Source organism: Emydura macquarii, unplaced genomic scaffold (genome assembly GCF_026122565.2).
Source record: "Emydura macquarii macquarii isolate MOO-44397 ecotype Brisbane River unplaced genomic scaffold, CSIRO-AGI_Emac_v2 contig_2676, whole genome shotgun sequence".
Lineage (NCBI taxonomy): Eukaryota > Metazoa > Chordata > Testudines > Chelidae > Emydura > Emydura macquarii.
Window position 1 is genome coordinate 37,286,610 of NW_027132813.1, and position 19,955 is coordinate 37,306,564.

Sequence of the window (19,955 nt, forward strand, 5' to 3'; positions counted from 1 at the left end):
AAATCCTAGAATGCAATAGAGACTGAAGAAAGACAGATGTTGAGTCGTAGGCATTGTAATACACGTAAGTTAAGACAATACTAAATAGTAAAGAGCAGGAATAATTTTTAATGACTTTTCAAAAATGTTCTTAGAAAAAATACCATGGGTTTTAGAAATTGGAGCCGCTTATACTAACCTCCATGCTTTTGAGAGGGATGGAAAGAGGATATTGAAAAGAAGCATGAAATGGATTTAAGGCATGGTAGTTATGCCCAGCCTTTTATATTTATTTAAAAGTTTTAAGAAGTCACAGCCACAATACTTTGGCTGGGCTTCTTCACACATTAGAACTCTTGTTCTTTCCCTCCCGGAAGTGTATGTGTGGACAGCATCATTTCCTTGATACTCCCAGGACCGATTAGTCAATAGGCAGAACTCTAGGGTTGTGCCAAGGGTCCTAGAATGCCTTAAAGCAGCAGGTCTCAACCGGTGGTACGCGTACCACCAGTGATACTTCGAAGAAGGCTGGGTGGTACGCGAGCCGTACCGTGCCGCCGAATCCGCCACTGAAAGTCGCTGTCGTCGTGGTGGCTCTTCCCCCCCCTCCCTCCCCCCGCGCACAAAACCCTGCCCGAAAAGGGTCAAACAGTGGCAGGATTTTGGCGGAGGGCATTGGTTCCCCCCATGTAACCCTGCCGCTGCCGAAAGTCCCCCTCTCCCCTCGCCGCCATGAAACCCCACTGCTGCCAAAAGTCCCCCCCCCCTTTTTTTTTTTTTTTTTTTCTCCCCCGAGTGGTACTCTGGGGGAAAAAAAGGTTGAGAACTGCTACCTTAAAGTATGGCTGGAGCTGCCTTGTCTCTGTCTGTAGCCATCCTACCTCCCTTCAAAAGAGCTCCGGCCAGGGATCCCAATTTCTCCTTCCTGCTCTGGTCAAGCTAACAGCACCGCTCTGCCCTGCAAGCCCTTAGGGAGATTTTGTAGCATCACCAAAGGGAACTGAAAGAAAACAGATTGGGTAGATACCTGGAGGAAGTTAATAGCAAATTGGATGGGGGTGGACAAAACTGGTGGTTACAAAATGTGGGGAGAGCAGAGAACTGGTGGAGGACCCAGGGGAGGGGAGAACTGGAGAGAGAGGCGATGAGGGGGGGAGAACTGGGCAGACAGTTAAGTAAACCTTGAGTACTGGAAGCAGAAACTGAAGAATGGGAACCCTGAGGGATAGACAGGTAAATGAGATGGGGTACGGAGATGTAGGATACGTCTGCACTGGGATAAAAGACACTTAGTTGGCCTGGGGTCTGCTAGACACAGGCTCGGGTTGCAGGGTTATAAAACTAGTGTAGATGTTTGGGTTCAGGCTGGAGCCTCGGGTTCAGGGCCCATCCCCTTGCGGGGTCCCAGAGCCTTGGCTCTAGCTTGTGCCCAAATGTCTACATAGCAATTTTGTACCCCTGCAACCTGAGGCACATGAGCTTTGGCCATATGACTGGGTCAGCTGCAGCTGTGCCAGGGGTCTTTCATCGCAGTATAGATGTGCCCATAAAATGGTGTGCAGGGAGAGAGTGGAGCATATTTGTAGGTGAGGATGGGGGCGCACGTATGTGTGGTGGTAGCTAGCTAGCTTGTCTAGACATGGAAGGGCCAGCATCTATCACCTTATTTCAGTCTCAGGGTTGTGGGAAGGGAAGAGTGAAAGGAATTTATAGAGAGAACAGCTTGGTAGTTCTGGAAAGGAATATAGCTGTGAAAAGATTGGGGGTCTTGGGGAAAGAGGGAGGTAAGGAAGGAATTTGGGAGACCCAAAGTGATTAGGGAGGGATGGACAGAAGAAGAGACTGGGCACTTGGTGGTAGGGAAGCAATAGGAAAAAGATGTGTTAGTGGCTAGTTTGCTCTTCAGGCATGGAGTCAGCATCAGTATCATCATCCCATTTCAGTATCATCCCAGTGCCCCTTTTGTGGAGAGGGAGTGATGGGTTCTTCAGATGATAGAACAGAAGGGAAGGAAGAAAAGGGGATAAACATAGAGAATAGAATGGGGTTGAGGGCAGGTGGGAGGGGAACAATATAAAGAACGTAATGTAAACAATGAAAGAAATGGCACAGAAAAATGGTATATTGGTGGGGGGTGAGTACCCAGGAGATGGGATTGGGGGCAACATGGAACTGACAACAAAAGAGGATAGACAGAGGAGATGATAACAAAAGAGAACTTTAAGATTAGTGAATTTAAATTGTTCAGGCTCCATATTTTGTTTAATTACAATAGCACTGGTGTGCTGGGTACTTAAACATAAAGCATTCAGTCTAGCATAAAAGTGAAGTGGTGATGCAGTTGAGCTGGCACGCATTGTGTTAGAAGGCTAAATTAAAGGGATATGAGATTAAGTAAGAGCAAGGGTTAGTGGTGGATGATATCCCAAAAAAAAAAAAAAAGCCCCAAAAACTTGTAGCAAGGATTTGAAGAAGAAGTGAGATTATTTGCTGTAATGGGGGAGACTGTTGCAGCTACAGGGAGCTGCCTGGGAAGTGCAAAAATTAAAGGTGCATTTTAATTAAAATATGTAAACTAAAAAGAGTGTGTGTGGGGCTAATCACGATGAAAGCACAGATTGCACCATATAGATAGAGTATGAGGAAGTTTTTTAACCTTGCTGAGGATTGAGAAGGAAATGAATGGTGGGAGCTGAGATCTGGAACAAGTGTGATATGTTCAGCATGACAGGCAATGAAGGTAGCTTTTGGCTGCAGCTTGGTGAATAGAACAGAAAGAGGAGAGAGGAGGAGGCAGCAGCATTATTTCCCTGGTAGGTGTATCAGTCAACAGCAGACTTAGCCTTTAGGACCTTCTCTAATTTACTTGTCTACAGAGTCATTATCCTTAAATGTACCCCTCAGAAGAGTGGGGAAAGGAGAAAATCTTCCCCCAAAAGGGAAGATTATTCAGAAATGTTAGAGATCACTTTTTTTCCTCTTGCATTGGTTTAACAGCTCTGGAAAGAAGTAGTAATTTAAAACCCGGTCCAGCTGAATGGAGGCAGGTTTCCCTTTTATTAAGCTAAAATCTTCCATCACGTTCCCTGAACCTAGCTACACACCTTCCCCATTTTCTCTGTGCCTCCATTAAGGAGAGTGCATGCTGCTTCTTCTGTTTGAGCAAATGTCCCATACAAGGCTTTCTTCCTCTGTGAAAAATTTCCCTTCATTTTTCCAGGAATTTTGCTTTCTGGAAGGAGTGCAGCACTTAATGGATTGGTGGTGGTAGGAATTTCCATAACACTAAAGGTTCCCCCTGTGCTCTTCATCTGTTCCTGGAGACGTGGAGGGCCATATTTACAAAATTATTTAGGCACCAAAAAATCTAGATAAATATGTAATCAGATGCTGCTTTCTGTTTTGCTGCACAGCATATTTGGTTTTCAGCAAACGTCTGAACTCTAGCCTTCTTCACCTTCAGGATGATCATGCCTCCATTTTTTCGGTAGTCATCTCAGGGACCTACCTCCACAATTGTAGAACTTGCGCTGCAAGTCTGCTCTATCAGCAGGAGATGCATCATGCCACAAACCCTACAAGCAAGGTCAGGTAAGGGGAGGTAAAACAACTTGTTTGTATAGACAGTGACTGAGGGGAGGGGTTCCTTTTTATAATGAGGGATTTAACATGGGCACATGTGTCCTCTGCATCTGCACAGTCCCCCTTTTCCTCTTCTGGGAGATGTTGGTTTCCCTAGATCTGTGTGGGTTGCTGTGAATGGAGCATCTTGGGGGTGGGAGCCATTGGTGGCAGACCCTTGAGCAGGTGGCTCAAAATGAGGGGTTAGGGAAGGAGCAGCATGGTGGTAGAGCTTCAGACACAAGCTGACTTGCAGTTGGAGATTCTAGAGGCTCAGTCATGACTAGCAATGCCTACGGCCTAAGCTGTGAGAAGAAGACTCTCAAGTATCTCCCTTTTAGGAGGGAAGGGAGTAGGGACACACTAGCATGAGAAGTTCCTGCTCTGACTCCTAATAGTCCAGAAGTGTTAGCAGCATTTTCCTTGTTGCCTTACTTTTCTTCAGCATGATATTGCAGCTGTTATGTAGCTTGACATCAAAGGGTGATTTGTAAGTGTCAGGCCCACTTCCAGACTAAGGCCATGTGTATACATACAGTGCTGCAGCAGCCTACCTGTGTCACTGCAGAGTGTGTGATGAAGAGGCTCTATGCTGATGGGAGAGAGCTCTCCCGCCAGCATAAAAAAACCATCTCCCCACACGGCAAAAGCTATGTCAGTGGGAGAAGCTCTCCCACCGACATAGCGCTATGCACACAAGCGCTTATGTTGATGTAACTTACGTAGCTCAGAGGGGTGGAATATTCACTATCTCCGAGTGACATAAGTTTTGTCAACATAGGTTGTTGTGTAAACATAGCCTAAGTTAGGGGCTGAGTCAGAATCAGACTCCAGATCTCCAAACTGTCCTCTCCTTTACCATCTTTTAATAGATTCTGCTCCCAGTAACACCTCTATAAGCATTCAAGTGAAGGGGTTTCATAGGTAAAACAGACCTTAATCGAGTTTAGGAAGAATGAATACAGTTTTATGCAACCTAGAGCCAGGAAACCGTCCATGTTTTCAGTAACATGCCCCAGGTTATGAATAAAGTAATGATTTTAGACAAATGTTACATTTCTGATACTAGAAGTTCTGATTGAAAAAAAAATCAACAAATTCTATAACAAAAAACAGTTCCCAATTCTAATCTCACATTGGTCTAAATCAAGGGTAACTCCATTTCAGTCAGTGGAGTTACACTGGTGCAAAACTGGTGAGACACAAATCAGGTCTTGAGCCTTATTAGTCTGAATTTACCGTCATCTACTAAAGCTATCATTGTCATTTTGTTAACAAACAATACTGCTTTTGGGAAGTTTGGAGGCAGAAATTATTTAAAGCTCTGGTCTGTCAGGATTATAACACCTATAGAAACTGTCAGGCTTCTGTAGCTGAGAGTTACATGTTGCATAGGTAAGTTACTTTAACATTTGTTGGAATTAGATAATTTATTTATTTAGTTATTGTATATGTCTCTCTGCAAAGTTTTGTCTGCTTTCCTATTTTGGAATGTTAATGCTGTGCAGGAGGGTTGTGTATATTGAATTAATTTAAATATTTCCCCTTATGTTGAAGAAATACTGCATTTCCTTTTTCTACCACCATCACCATTCCTTCTGCTCTAAAGGAGCCAATTATCTCATTCAGATCAGAACATTCTGTCTTTTGTGGGGAAAGCACATATGATCCATTATGCTGTCAGGCCAGCCAGAGTGCATGGACGTTTAGTAGCTGTAAAACCTGTGACTTCATTTTAAGAGAACAAGATTTTCACTTGAACAGTCAATTCGAATTATAAGTTTATTAGCTTTGCTCACAATTTAATTCTTCAACAAACACACTTGACTTCAATTCTTTCCTGTATTCCTATTAGATTGTTCCTTTCCTTAACATTTTTTTAGTCTGTGCTCTGGTCTTTTTCCAGTACACATTAATGTTCTATCATCCATTGTTGTGATAATGTTTGAGAAGACATGTGACTCTCAGTTCCATTGAAGTAGGCATGGAGGTGAAGACCAGCTTGTTAACTTCTTGCAGCAACGATTACTAAAAGTTCACCTTGCAAGCAGAGACAGGAATGAAGAAACTGTCCAGCATTTTTAAACTAATGTTTTATTGATATTTGAACTATTGTACACATTAAATTACCTAGTTGAGAAGTGAACAGTAAACAAATTTCTTGAGCTCAGAGAGTCATTCTTTTTTTCTTTCTTTAACAAAATTCATGTCCTGTTGCAAACACTTGCTCATTATTATTATTTTACAGCACTCAAGTGTGCTAGGTTCCTCACATTACTGATGAGAAAACATGATCCTTACCTGAATGGGCTTACAAGACAATTCCAGCATGAGGCAACAGGATGGGGAAGTAACAAGACAAGTGGAAGAAATGACATGGTCAAAATCAATAGGATTGTGGCGCTTCATCAAAGACTAGGGCACAGTGTAATGGAATAAAGATTTTTTTAAAAAAGATATATAGATGAATTTGCCAAAATGTCCCCTTCACTCTTCCTGGTGCTGATGTGAAGGAGCAGGCTTGAGATTTACAGAAGGCTTTTTCTGGCAGTTGCCAGGTGGCCTGAGTGATCACTTCTAAGCATCAATAAGTTATTGACCAATTTGCTTAGAAGAGAATAAATCACTTTGTAAGAGGGGCCAATGGCATCCTCCCCATAGAATTTTTATTAAATCTATTTGGTTTTGGCACAATCTAATGTACTCTAAAGGAAAATCAATTACATTGAAATTAATATAAAATATCACTTTTCAAGAATAACTCAAGGCGCAAGGAATGGTTTAGCAATTTCTGGAAATCAGCATGAATTTCATAAGAAGTAGCAAAACACAAATTTGAAATTTTGGTGCACAGAAGGGGCACTGTGAAACCTCCTTGAAAGTCCTCATAGGTGCTACTTCAGACCAAAACACTAGATTGAGAACCCCTGTTTTATGCAAGAAATATACAACTAGTGGCTGCTGTAGATTAACATTTTAGGCGGGGAATTCTAATTGGTCTTTATTAAGTATTGCCAGCCACAAACATTCAAAAATCATGAGTCAGGCCCCCTAATATCACGATTGACATAAATCATGAGACGATAAAAATTAAAAATGGGGGTACTTTTTATTTGCCTTCCCGTTTTTGAGACTTCAGGGCTTGATTTTCGAACTTATTTCCTCAACCAGGAGGTCTAGAAACTTTCTTTCTTTCTTTTTTTTTTTTAAATGAAAGATGAGATTCTCAGAATGACATGAATCCAGAAGCTGGGGCTTGAAGAAAAACACCAAATATCACAATACTTGAAATAAAATTGGCAGTAAAATAGGAAAGTTGGCAAATCTGTTTTACATGCTCATTACTGGAGAGCACTTATAAGAGTATCCTTCAGTGTTCTTCCCTGGCTTTTCAAAAAAAGCCTGCTGCTATGCTAAAGCCCCCTCCTGGAACATGCACCAAGGGGGTTCTGGAGAAATTGCCCCATGGGGATCTTCATCTGGAAGAACTATTCCATTTAATTCAAAGCTGCAAATGGCATGCAGAATGGACATGAAGGTGCATTTATTTTACTATGACTTTCTTCTGTTTTTTCGGCGCATTGCTATCAGGTGCCATAGTAGATCAGCCGCCAGACAGTACAATTTAAGACTGTCCGGAATGTTGTCTTTCCTTAGACAAGCATTAGGTTTGGCAGAAAATATTAATGCTTAACTTTTAGTAATCTCATAAGAGGCCAGTTTACAGAATTTAGGAATGAGGCTGTTTTTGCTATGCAGATACTCCCATTTTAGTTATACTTTCCAGCAGAACCCTGATTTGATGTTGATACAGTAAACGTGAAAAAAAAAAAAGCCTTGTTATTAAAAGCATGGCAAAATCAGTTACATGCCTGTGCAAGGAAAGTTCCGCAATACAAGCTTTGGGGGTGGAAGAGTTTTGGGGAAATTTGAGTTAGTTTGGAACTTTACATTAATCTAAAGATGTTCTTAAACAGTTTTCCAAGCTTCCCTTGAGCTAACTTTGAAACTGATTTCCCATTACTTTTTTATGGCAAAATAGGTTTCTTTGGGCCAAGTTTTCAACCCCTGTTGCACTGCCTGAGGAAGTGTGTGACCTGGTTGCTCAGGGACGAGTTCACAAACGAGCCGTCTTGGACAAGGTGGGTTGAGTTGGGCCTCTCTGCCTTTGATACCAAGTCTCCCTCTCTCTATTTGGATGTTCTGTGGTAGATTTCTGAATTCTGAGAAATAAAATAATGTTACACTGTAACAGTATTAGTTCTGTTTCTAATTCTCTGTGTGTATGCCATGAACAGACCATGATGCTCCCTTAAGCAATTCTCACCTGGTGTATGGTCCCTTTAGGACATGATCCAGCTAACCCTTAAGTGCTGCGAGGGATTGTATGACAGCTTCTCAATGAAACATGGGATAAACAATTAACATGGGGTAAACAATTTATTTTTCCCCTATGCCATTCTCAGAAATGATTCAAGCCTTTTTGCTGAAGCTTTCCTAAAAAAAAAAAAAATTCAGCCTGAGGTAGACACCTGGCACAAAAGCCAAAATGGTTTAAAATTTGGTAAACTTATAATTAGCTGGAAACAGGGCCTTGCAATGGGAGTGTCAGACAACCTTAAATATTAGCAGAGCTTCTGGCTCTGTATATGTTTTTTTTATTACTATGTACCAAGGGAGGGCAAGGACACTACCATGAAGACAAATATCCAGCATGAGGAAAAAACCCAGGACGATAGAAACTTTTACTGCTGGCACTCCTTTCCTAAAAGGCATTTGGCTACTCCCAAGCACAAAAGCTCTTTATCTTACATTCCATTTAGTCTTCCAGTGCTTGCTTAAATACGCTAATATGGTTTGGCTAACACTTCTTTTGACAGCCCCCTCCACCTATTTACCTGTAAAAATACCTCTTCAAATTCCTCTTACTACATTCCTCTTTAGGTCTGGTCTGTCCAAAATGCTACATTGTATAGCCTCATCTTTTGTATGCATAAGATCTATTACATGCTATCAGTCCAGCTTGAACATTGGGGAATCTTTGTACATGTAAAAATCTAAATCACGTTAAACTCCTTGTAAATAAGTTCTTAGATGAAGGATAGTCTTGTGTTTAAGGCACAGAGTTAGGAATCAGAAGATGTGGGTTCTTTTATTTGCTGTATCAGGTACTTCCTTTGTGACTTTTGGCAAGTCACTTGATCTCTCTTGGTTGTGTGAAGCAGTATTTCTAGGAATCTGCTGGCTACTCGGTTGTATTTGATTAATGTCTGGGATACATTTTCCTCAATACAATCCTCCAGGTCATCAGTCTGGATCTCATTATTCACTAAAATGTGAACTGGGAATTCAGATTTCAATTCAGATCTCTTTTTCTGGAGTTTAAAGTTTACTATGACAATAACAGTTCCTCTTTTCTAAAGATATTGAGAAATTTCTGAGGAACCAAGTAACTAAATCTGCAGACTGGTGGACAAACACCAGTTCTTAAAAAACAGACAGCTCTTGCACCAGTAGCTTTGCAATATAATTACAAATGAATGGTTGTTTTGTTAGTTTGCTTTTTAAAAGGAACCTTGAAAATCTGCTGCAAAGAGAAACTGATTAGTCAATTATATCATAAATGTTTCTGTCCCAGTCAATTTTATAGTGTCATAGAATATGCTTCGATACTTAAATTGTGGTTACTGCTGAAATTCCTATGTTTATTTTCTTACTCAGGTAGCTCCCCCCACCCTGCGCTCTGATAGGGGCAGTGGATGGTGTGCGTGCGTGTATTGGCAACATATGGCTTCTAATAGATCTCAGGTAGAATCTGGCATTGTTATCCTTTGTTACTGAATATAACACGATGGCCTTCATTTGCTGAATTTTAAACACAGATTCTAGAATTAGGGAGTGGCCAGGCCCCCAGTGGCGTCCAGCTGCTCCTCTCCGGCCAGGCACCCAGCTGGTGCAGGGACCTGGGGGGAAGGGGGTCTACTCCACTCCAGCCAGAGTAGAGCATGGGGCTGCTGCTCCCTCAGGGGGGCTACTCCTCCACTCTGGCCGACGCAGAGCTCAAGGGGGGTCTTGCCCCTAGGTTGGGAACCATTGAAATAAACGAACCAAGAGTCGTGCAGGGAGAAGAGGCTTACACAACTGTCAAGAAGGGCACATCTGAGTTATGGCTCTTAAAATGCCAGTGCGCAAAGGTTGAATAGATAGAAAGTTTTTAGCAGTGAAATAGAGATGGGATAGCATTTTGCAAATGTTTCCTCTGCTTGGAAGCTAAAGCCTTGGTAAAATGAGATTTAGAATATTGTGAGTCTTATTAGGGCACAAGAAGTATAATTAGATTTTGAGTAACATTTTGTATCATTGTTTCATTTTTAATTTATCTACTGAGTTGCTTAATAGATAGGACTTGTTAGAATAATATATTCCGGGGGTGGGGGGGCTTGTAGCTCGAGATCTCCATAATTGGATAAAAAAATCCTTTCACCTAGATCACCAGTTGATATCTGGCTCCACTAGATAGTTACGTAAAATTGTTACCATCTGATAGCTGTTCAGCAGTCCTTTGTGTTATGAGTTGTGGTCTCAAATTGGAGGAAAGTAAAAGAAAACTACAATCCTAAATCCCAGACTTTTAAGTCTACGGCAACCCTAAAAGTACAATGAACCACTTTTAAACTTTTTACAACTAGAACTAAATGGAGAAAGGATAGAAATTGATTCTGTGCCTGCTCCAGCTGGTGAATAGAGAGGAAATGAGCCAATAGAAGAGGTGAGCTGTTTATATCCTTTCTCTGTAAAAGGTTGGACATGTGCAGCTTCTACCTGCCAACTGCTGCTGCAGAAGTCTGGGAGGCTATGTGGCTAGGCATGTGACTATTAGAACATGGTTCAGTTGATACATTTTATGAAGAATAAAATAAAGACTGTATTATTTGACCAGAGGAGATGCTCCATGTAGCACTAAAACTAGAGAGTTTGGAAAAGCCCCTGTCAAAGGAAAATTATAGCCTTTAAAAATGATGCCTTTACTGCCCTTTAAAACTGTGGCTTTCCTTGCTTGTTGTACAGAGTGGTCAGATGATCCTTTAACAAAGCATGCTAGACTAAGAGTCGGGCTAAAGCTATTACTGTCTTGAATGTCTCGATGGATATAAACATGAAATTTGTTTTGGAATTGCTGGCTTATTGGTGAAACAGTTGTTCAATTACTAGTATATAACTATGGCCGGACCAGATGGCTCTCACTCATAAGATATAATTAATAAATGGTGTACACTTTCCTTCCAGGGCTAGTTCTCATGCATTGTGAAACTGACAGGCAGCAGTGCTCTGGGGCTGAGGAGTCCCAACAGGAAGGCATAGTTATCGGCATGTTCCTCACTTTTCCAGACCAGATAGAGAGCAAGGGCCTAATTATGCTCCCAGTAAAGGCCCATGTGCGACTGCTATTGGCAAATATCTCCAATGGCTGGAGTTGGGACACTAGATGGGGAGGGCTCTGAGTTACTATGGAGAATTCTTTCCCAGGTGTTTGGCTGGTGGGTCTTGCCCACATGCTCAGAGTCTAACTGGTTGCCATATTTGGTGTCAGGAAGGCATTTTCTTCCAATTCAGACTGGCAGAGACTTGGTGGGGGTGGGGTTGCCTTCCTCTGAAGCGTGGGGTATGGGTCACTTGCTGGTTTGAACTAGAGTAGAATAGGAGGTGGATTCTCTGTAATTTGAAGCCTTTAAATCAAGATTTGGAGACATTAGTAACGCAGCCAAAGGTAATGGGCTATATAGGAGTGGGTGGGTGAGGTTCTGTGACCTGCGATGTGCAGGAGGTCAGGCTAGATGATCGTGACGGTCCCTTCTGGCACTAAAGCCTATGAGTAAAGTCAATAGGACTTCAATAATAATAATAATAATAATAATAGGGTGGAGTGAGCCATCTATATTGTACATTACCTTCTGGCAGTGTGCCTGATGCTTGAATGCCCTGGAGTAGTCAGCCAGCAAGTACTTTCTGGAGCTGTCTGCTAGTCTGCATTTAAATTTGCCATCTAAGTCCCTCATTCTTTCTCTTATTCCTTTGTCTGCTTCTTTTTCACTTTTGTCTTGTCTCCTGTCACCTTGTCTGGCCTGCATCTATGCCTTGCCTCCCCTGGTGGGGTGCCAGAAACGGGATGATTATAAGGGAAGTGGCAGGCATCAAATAGTCTAAATCACAGTAGGATTGGGAGGTGCTTGAATTGGTCTCATTTACTTCTCACATAAATTGCAAATTCATCAATGGGAAATGTGTATCTGATCAAGGCTACTGCACAGTCTCCATCTTCCAAATGCCATGGGATGCTAGATAAACTTGGATAAGTGAGGTTTCAGATAATCAAGCATGTTTAACAAAATAAAAGATGTTGGGAGAAATCTGACCTCTTCTTGAATAACAGGGAGTGTATGATGACTGAGATTTAGATAATTCATGTTGTACTTTCCTTCTTAATGATTAAAGGACATTATTAATCCAGAAGATAGGTCAGAGAGGCCAGACTGTAATGATACAGAAGGCAATAGATATGCTCATTTGTCTTCCTCCATTCTCTCTTACTATTAATTATAACCCGCTTTGAAGATTCAAGGATAGGATTGAAATACAGGATGTAAGAATTCCCAGCAGTTTATCAGCTAAGTCCACAAAATTGAATGTTATGCAGGTGCCCCAGATCTAAAAACTTGGAAATTGTCCACTAAAATAGAGGTGAGAGCCTGTTTTGTTTTGGTTTTAACTAGTGACATCAAAAAATGACCTGACCCCACCAAATCAACAATCTTGTTATAATCTGAGTTGGATGGACTTTCAAAGACTATTGGTGTGCTTGGCAGAATTCTTTTTTTTTTTTTTTTTTAGAATTTAGATGGATAATATTGATGTTTATTTTTAAGCATTTTAATTTTTTTTATCGATTTAAGTTTTCACAGTTGAGCAAAATTATGTGGTTTAAGCTTTTTTATTTTTATCAATTTAAATTTTCATAGTTATGGGAAATTATGGAGGGTCAGACAATAATTAGGTAATGACAGTAGACATTGATTAAAAAAGTTAAAGCTTTATAACTGTTAAAACACAAATTGTCAACATCACATGTAAAAATATGCAAAGCAAATAGCCTTAAATTAAACTCTAAGACATTCTTAAGCAACGTTTTTCTTTCATTGCCTATCTATAAATTTCAATTATCATCTATGGAAATATGTTGTTGGTTTGTGTACATACTGCAAAATGGACATTTACCAAATGCTTACTATACCTATGAAGTTCCTTTACTTGTATGTACCTGTTTTCCATTTTGGATTAAGAAACTATGTCAGTCATGGTATTTGGTTATATTGCCTTATTCATTTTAAGACTTGTTTAATCCACCACATGGTCATCTGGCCTCACGTCGCCCATTGTGGATAAATTTACCGGGTGAGGGGTTTACAGTAGAGGAAGCACGATGAGCTTCATGCTCCACGCAGAAAGTGACAAATAATTATCTTGTCTCAGACCCCACCCAACATCAACCCGGGTTTGATTGACCACATAGGCAATGAAGCCTTCTCACTTGGTTTTGTACCAGACATAGAATTGGTGCTGCAGTGAAATTTTAGAGACAGAACACTATGTCAGTGTGGGCAGCCACAAACCATGACACATACTGTTGATGACTGTAAAATGACTCAACTTCCTGGAGGTCTTCGTGACTTGACCATCATTGATAAGAATGCTGTGGCTTGGCTTGACGAGATTGCATACACCAAATATAAATTCAATTTGCATTTTAAAGTGACATTCAACACATTGACACAAGAGGGGGGAAAAATCACATACAGACGAAATATTGACACATTGAAAAACACCGAGCTCTGCCTATTGCTCCTGTGCAGTAGAATGCTGAAATAAAAAAGCCAATATGAAATTTAGTAAAAAAAACAAGAGTTGGAAATAGTCAGGTGCCCACTGCCTGCCTTCATCCTTGCTGTAGTTTTGTAAATGTAAGTAAAACAAGAAAGAAACAAATGTTTTCCATAACTCTTCCTCAGTGGGAATTTTTCCATCCCTTGACACATACTCCTTTTAACTGAGAACATTATGGGCACCGGTTATCAGATAATAAAATCAGCTCAACGAGTGGTGGTATGCGCCTCTCGCAGACATAGCGCTGTCCACACAAGCGCTTATGCCGGGAAAATTTATGGGGTTTTTTTTCACACCCCTGAGCGACAAAAGTTTTGCCGACATACGTGCTGGTGTAGACCAGGTCTAAACGAGTATGAGAAAATAAGTAGGTCTAGGCCATGTCTGCATGCAGATGTTACCACCAGTTCAGCTGAACTGATGTAGGCATCATAGAATCCTTAGTGTAGGCAGGGACAGAATTAAATAATTTTGAAGCTGTGGGCATGATGGAAATTGCCCCTCCCCCCAACCCTTCCTTAAATTAGACAGAGCATGTGATAGTGGTAGTAGAGGGCCAAAAAGTCACTAAAATGCTTTGGCAGGCCATACACTTTCCCCCTCCTGCCCCAACCCCTTTCCAGAGGCTACCTACCCTTCCATGGGACAACAACAAGCAGCACCAGCTCTCACAGCAGTTATGCAGCAGCAATAGTCTGGGCACGCTTTGCTTCTAAAGAAACAGATCCCAGGGCAGGTAGGCAGGGCCACCCACTATCAGAGCAACAACATGCCTTCTAGGGCCAGCAGCAGGCCACAAGCTCCACGTGCAGGAAGCAGGAGCAACACAGTGAGATCAGGACGGCGGGAGGGGGGGCACCCTTCCCTTCCACTACATGAGGTGATGAGCCAAACAAAGTGATCTGGTAGCGCTAGAGCTGCCAGTTACCCATCCATTTTTCCCCCAGTGGTTGGGGTCCCCCCTGAGATGAGGCCCCTCTGCAAGTGCACCAAGTACACGTTGATTAATCTGAGCCTGAGTGTAGGCAGTGAGCCGGTGGTTTGCAGTGTTTTTAACTAACCTGAAAAGTCTTTATGTCTGAAGCCATCAGCGCCACAACTACGAGGGTTCTCACCAGTGTTGCAGTAGCGGGAAATTTTTTGTAGCATTCCCTCATGCAGACCAGGATCAGCCTGGTCTAACACATAGATTGGCGTGTCTAGAAGCTGTAAACTATAACTTAGATACCTTTAAACTTACTTGTCTCTGAATTTGGCTCCTATGGAACTGTATAAATAATCATGACTACACTATGGCAAAGAAACTTTGCAGAGTTCAAAAGTTGTATACAATAGTGCCAGGGGCTCATTTCCAGCTACCCTACCCATCTATCTTCCTCAAAATATTGTAATGACAACTGCAAGCCACCGTAAATGCAAGCACATTCATCTCTATTTATTGATCTCCAGGCATTTTATTTCTTCGCTGTGGAAGTAGGCCAAACTTCCTACGCATTTACATTGGATTAATGTGGTGCCACACTTGGCTCTCATTGAAAAAAGCCTTTAATTTGTTTGTGAGACCAATATTAGACTACAATAGACAATATTAGTGCTAATGTAGACCAGGCCTTAGACTCTCACTCGTTTATCAACATGAAACTGCCCTTCCTCCCAACACATCACCTCTCCATTTGCTCGTCTCTGTCTAAGGAATCTAAATTGATATTACTCACATGCCAAGGAGCCAGCAAAAAGGAGTGAAGCAAGTAAAGAATCTAACAGGAACAGGGAAGAATTAAGAATATATGAGTTAAAGCAGGTAGGTAAGTCTCTATTTATACTTTCTTATAGCTTCTCAGCCTGTAAGTGTAGACTCCTTCACACTTTCACATTGGTAAATGGGTGTAAGCAAGACCCCATGTTCTGGCTATCATGGTAGGCCTAAATTAGGAAGCAGGAACACAGAATTATGTGATACTGTTTCCCCCCTGCACACTATCCAGTCCAATCAGTAGAGCTGATCAGTGAAACTTTGACAGAACCATATTCTGTCAGAATGTGCCACTGAAATTGAAACGCTTTGCGAAATCAGCTCTGTTTACTGGAATTTTGTTTCAGAAATCCGGGGAGAAAAGTTCCAACAATGTTGACACTTTTTTGGAATGAAACTTTTTGACTTGTTGTTTTGAAATGACTTTTTGTTTTGAAAGGTTTATTTTGGATTACCATATATTCTAATATAATCTAAAATAAAAAAGTCAAAATTGAAATGTTTCAATTTTGGCCCAGCAGGCTAGGCATCTGAGGTTAGGGCTGGGGGACAGGCCCAGCAAGTCCCGAGGAGCCTCCATTGCATTTAATAACTATAACAAAGGGGAAGAGGTGCCCTAATCCAGGATTAAGGAGCCAAACCCAAACGTGTGTAAGGAGCCCTCTTTCTAAGTGGAGGAACCCGCTATGCTGGCTTCATTAGGCCCATTGAAGTGTACATGAAAAATAAAGTAGAGTTCTATTCTCCTAATGGTTTTGGTTGCTTTGAACTACACCAGATGAACTGCCAGGCAAAAAGACCCTAAATTCTGTGACTGTTTTATGTGTGTGTTTTTAGTACTCTGATAAATAGAATTTGACTATGAGAGCTGGAAGCCAGCACAAGCTTTCTGGAAGACTTTGAGAGAAAACACTGTGCCTGGTAGAAATGGAGTTATATGTAGAAAGGTAATGTAAGAAGAGCGTATGTACCAAGGTAAGGGCTTGTCTACACACAAAAGTCTACAACACCCCAAGTGGGGACAGTTAAATTGGTATGAAAGTGCTTGTACTGGTGTAGCTTATGCCTCTTGCCATACAGGGATAAGCTATAAGCACCTGTTTATTGGTATAATTGCATCCACACTATGGGAGGTAGAGCTATAACTATTTTGGTTAATTAAAAAAAATCATATCCCTAACCAAAATATTTATACCAATAATAATACGTATCTAGACCCAGGCATAAATCTTTTGGGCATAGTAATTTGCAGTTTGTAATAGAAACTGTAGCTCTGAGTTCACCTTCATTCCGAAAGAAAATGCTAAATACTTTAAATTTTAAGACTCAACAATAACAAAATTGATTAAACAAAAAGTTAAAATGTAATATTAACTGCACAGGGAAAATAAGCTTTAGTTGTGCCTCAAAATTTCTATGCTACAGGACTTAAAGATTACAGAAACTTGGAATTTGTCAAACCAGCAGTGCACTAGCCTGTTGTATATTCAATTTCAAATGAACTCTTTGTAGTGACTGAGTACTGAGCTGTCCCTTCTTTCAGTGACCCTGCCAAAAAAAATTGACATGAAACAGATACGTTTTTTGTGCCTGACATAAACCCAGAAAATCCAGGAAATGAAAAGTTAAGCCACCTAAGAGTACATATCCTCTACTTCTCCACCCATGGGCAAATGCCATAACTACTGTACACGACCACACACCAATATCTCAACTCAACCTACCGAGCCTTGCAGACCTCCTTTACCAATCACATCAGGCTACCTCCATCCTTGTCTTCTGCCCCTCCCTTCACCCACACTGCCCCCTCCCCACACTGTTACTTGTGAATGTTTTGTGTAGTCGTTTTGGTGTGCTTGTCTACTTTCCCTTTGTAACTTTTGGAGCTCCAATCTTTATTAATGAGCCAGTGACTGAGTCCAACAAATTTCCCACTACTCTGACAAGCTATTGGAAACTATTTTGCCCAAGACTCCTGCTGTGCTGGGGGCTAGGGGGAGTCCAAGGGGTGAACAGATAGAGGAGATTGCAGTGAATGGGGTGTGCAGGTGGGTGGCAGAAGCACCTTTGCCCAGAGCACAAAAATCGTGAGATTTTAATTAGAAAGTGTGTGCCTTTTTCATCTGATTTTTTTGAGCTTTTAAGCAGAAGCCACCCATCCTTAGTCACTTCAGGTTCAAACTTCACCTTTAAATGCCCAAACAAAAATGTGATCCTCTCCCCTTTGTTTGCTTGGAGGGGATTTTCCTAAGCTGTGGGGTGGGTGAACATGTTTCTGCTATTAAATTAGACTCTATTGTGGGGAAACCAAACAATTGTATTGTCTCACCCGACCCCACTCTGACACCCCTAGTCCCTGTGAGGCACTGCAGGAAGAAGCAGCTTCCATGTCTTCCCAATCACCAGTTCTGGAGCTGTCTTGAACAGTGACAGGAGCAGGACAAGAAAGTCTTAAGAGGCAAGGTAACCACTCAGAGCAAATGTCCAACCAGTCCTTCACTTCACACACAGAGATGAAGGCTTCCCCTGACTGACAGTTACTTCACCTCCAACTTATTTAGTATTTATATTGTGGTAGCACCTAGGAGCCTCAGTCATGAACCAGGGCTTTATTGTGCTAGGTGCTGTACAAACACCCTGGCACAAAGATGGTCCCTGGCCCAAAGAGTTTATAGTCTAAGACTGTGTCTGCACTTGCCGCCAAATTCAGTGGCAGTCGACATGAGATACGCAAGCTATGTGGAGTAGCTTGAGTAGCTCCTGTCAATTTCCTAACTTCTACTTACCGCGGTGTCTTCAGTTTGCTGTGCCGACGGGAAATGCGCTCCTGTTGACGCAACGTTACTCCACCTGGCGAAGGTGGATTTTAATAGCCTCGATTTCCAGCGGGTCTCCACTTCCGCTCAATGGATCTGGCTAAATTGATGTGATGGCAGCGAATTTGCTGCTGTCAGTCTAGACGTAACCTTAGACAAGCGACAATAGGTAGATACAGGCAGACAGATTGGGAAGCACAAGGAAACAATATGGGTCAGTATGAGACGCAGTGGTATCAGCACCATCAGCTGCCTAACTTGTCAAGTTTTTTTTATAGACATCAGGGCAAAGGAGAATTTTAAATTCAACTGCCATGGAAACTTGACTCCACTCTACAGAACGTGCTTGCTTTAGTGTGAGCTTTTCACTTGTCAACCACATCATTACCCTGACAGCTGAGTGGAGGAAGTGGGCTGTGCTAACATTTGAAAAGGGCCAATTTTTAAAAAATAATCCAGGGAGTCTGGAGAGCTTTGTGGGTACCTGCTGAAATCTAGGTCATTTTTTCTTTTAGGCTATATAAAATGTATTTAAATATTATTTTAAAGTGTGCCCTTAACTGGCTATCTCATTTTTTCTTTAGAAAAAGCTGTAACATTCTATTACATTTTTTCTCTTACTTTTTATAAGCCAGTTTGCAACCTTGACTTCTGCTTAATGATTTTATGTTACATGCCTGGTATACAGTGTGGCTTGGCACAGGGCACAAAGTTAAGGCTCTCTAAAGTATTTTACCTCTGAATTTCCGTCATGTCAAACTCCTGAGTTTTTTTTTTTTTAAAGTCCATTGCAAGCTGGGAGTGTCTTGGCTTTCTAATGTGTGTCTGCATTTTTTTAAATGACATTTTAATAGGTTGTTCTGTTAAATTGTTACTAGAAAAGATATTGTCCCAAAACACATGGAGAACAGCTGGTGCAGGAGCCTCCAGGCATTTCAGTGTGGGAACTGGCAGCTTCAGTAACATGTGATCGCAATTGTTGGGCATGGTGGCAGGAGGGTGGTCTCTCAGATAGCCAGGATCCAAATCCAAATGTGCAGCTTGTTCTAGGACTGTACATGAAATTGTTTATGTAGATGAGGGAGGCAGATTAAAAGAGCCAAAAGATGTAAAGCTGTGTTGTCACTTTTTAAAAGTAAGTTGTACTTAGACTCTGAGAGACAGAGAGAGAGAGAGAGATCAATAAATCAGAGCCTCCAAAAAATCACCTAGAATCAGGCAGTTTGGTATTTCTGTTAATAGCTGCCTTTCAGACTAAAAGTCTCCTTTTTTATTTCTGTCACATGATCTAGCTCTTTTAGGGCAAAGTACTGCATGGCTAGTCCTATTTCCATGTTAGAATCATCTGTTTTTCATTAGGAGCTTTTGCTATAGCAATGCTGTTCAAATACTTCTGAATTTAAAGAATGTGGTTGATCCTCCCAGTCACTCTGATTTACTATAAGCATATCGCTAATCAATGGCTTGTAATTTGTGAGCGACTGGACACATAAATGAAGAACTATGCAGCTGCGAAAGAAAATATCCCAGCCAAATCTTGCCTGGAAGGAAGGCGTGTCAGTGACAGAGGGCAGTTTAATATATTTATGAGGGCTCTCCTGCTGTCTCCTTCTAATGTTATAATGTGCTCTCGCCTGCTGTTCGGGTGATGCTAGAAAGGTGCATGGTACTTTAAATGGCAGCTCCTTGCTCCAAGGAGCTTGCAGTTAAGGGGCTGATCGAGCTCCCACTGCAGTCAATGAGAGTCAGATCAAACCCTAAATGAGACATAACTCAGCAAGTGATGACACTAAACAAAGGGAGTCAGGGTAGGGGAGAGAAGGATGAGGGCTGCAAAATTGAAGGAT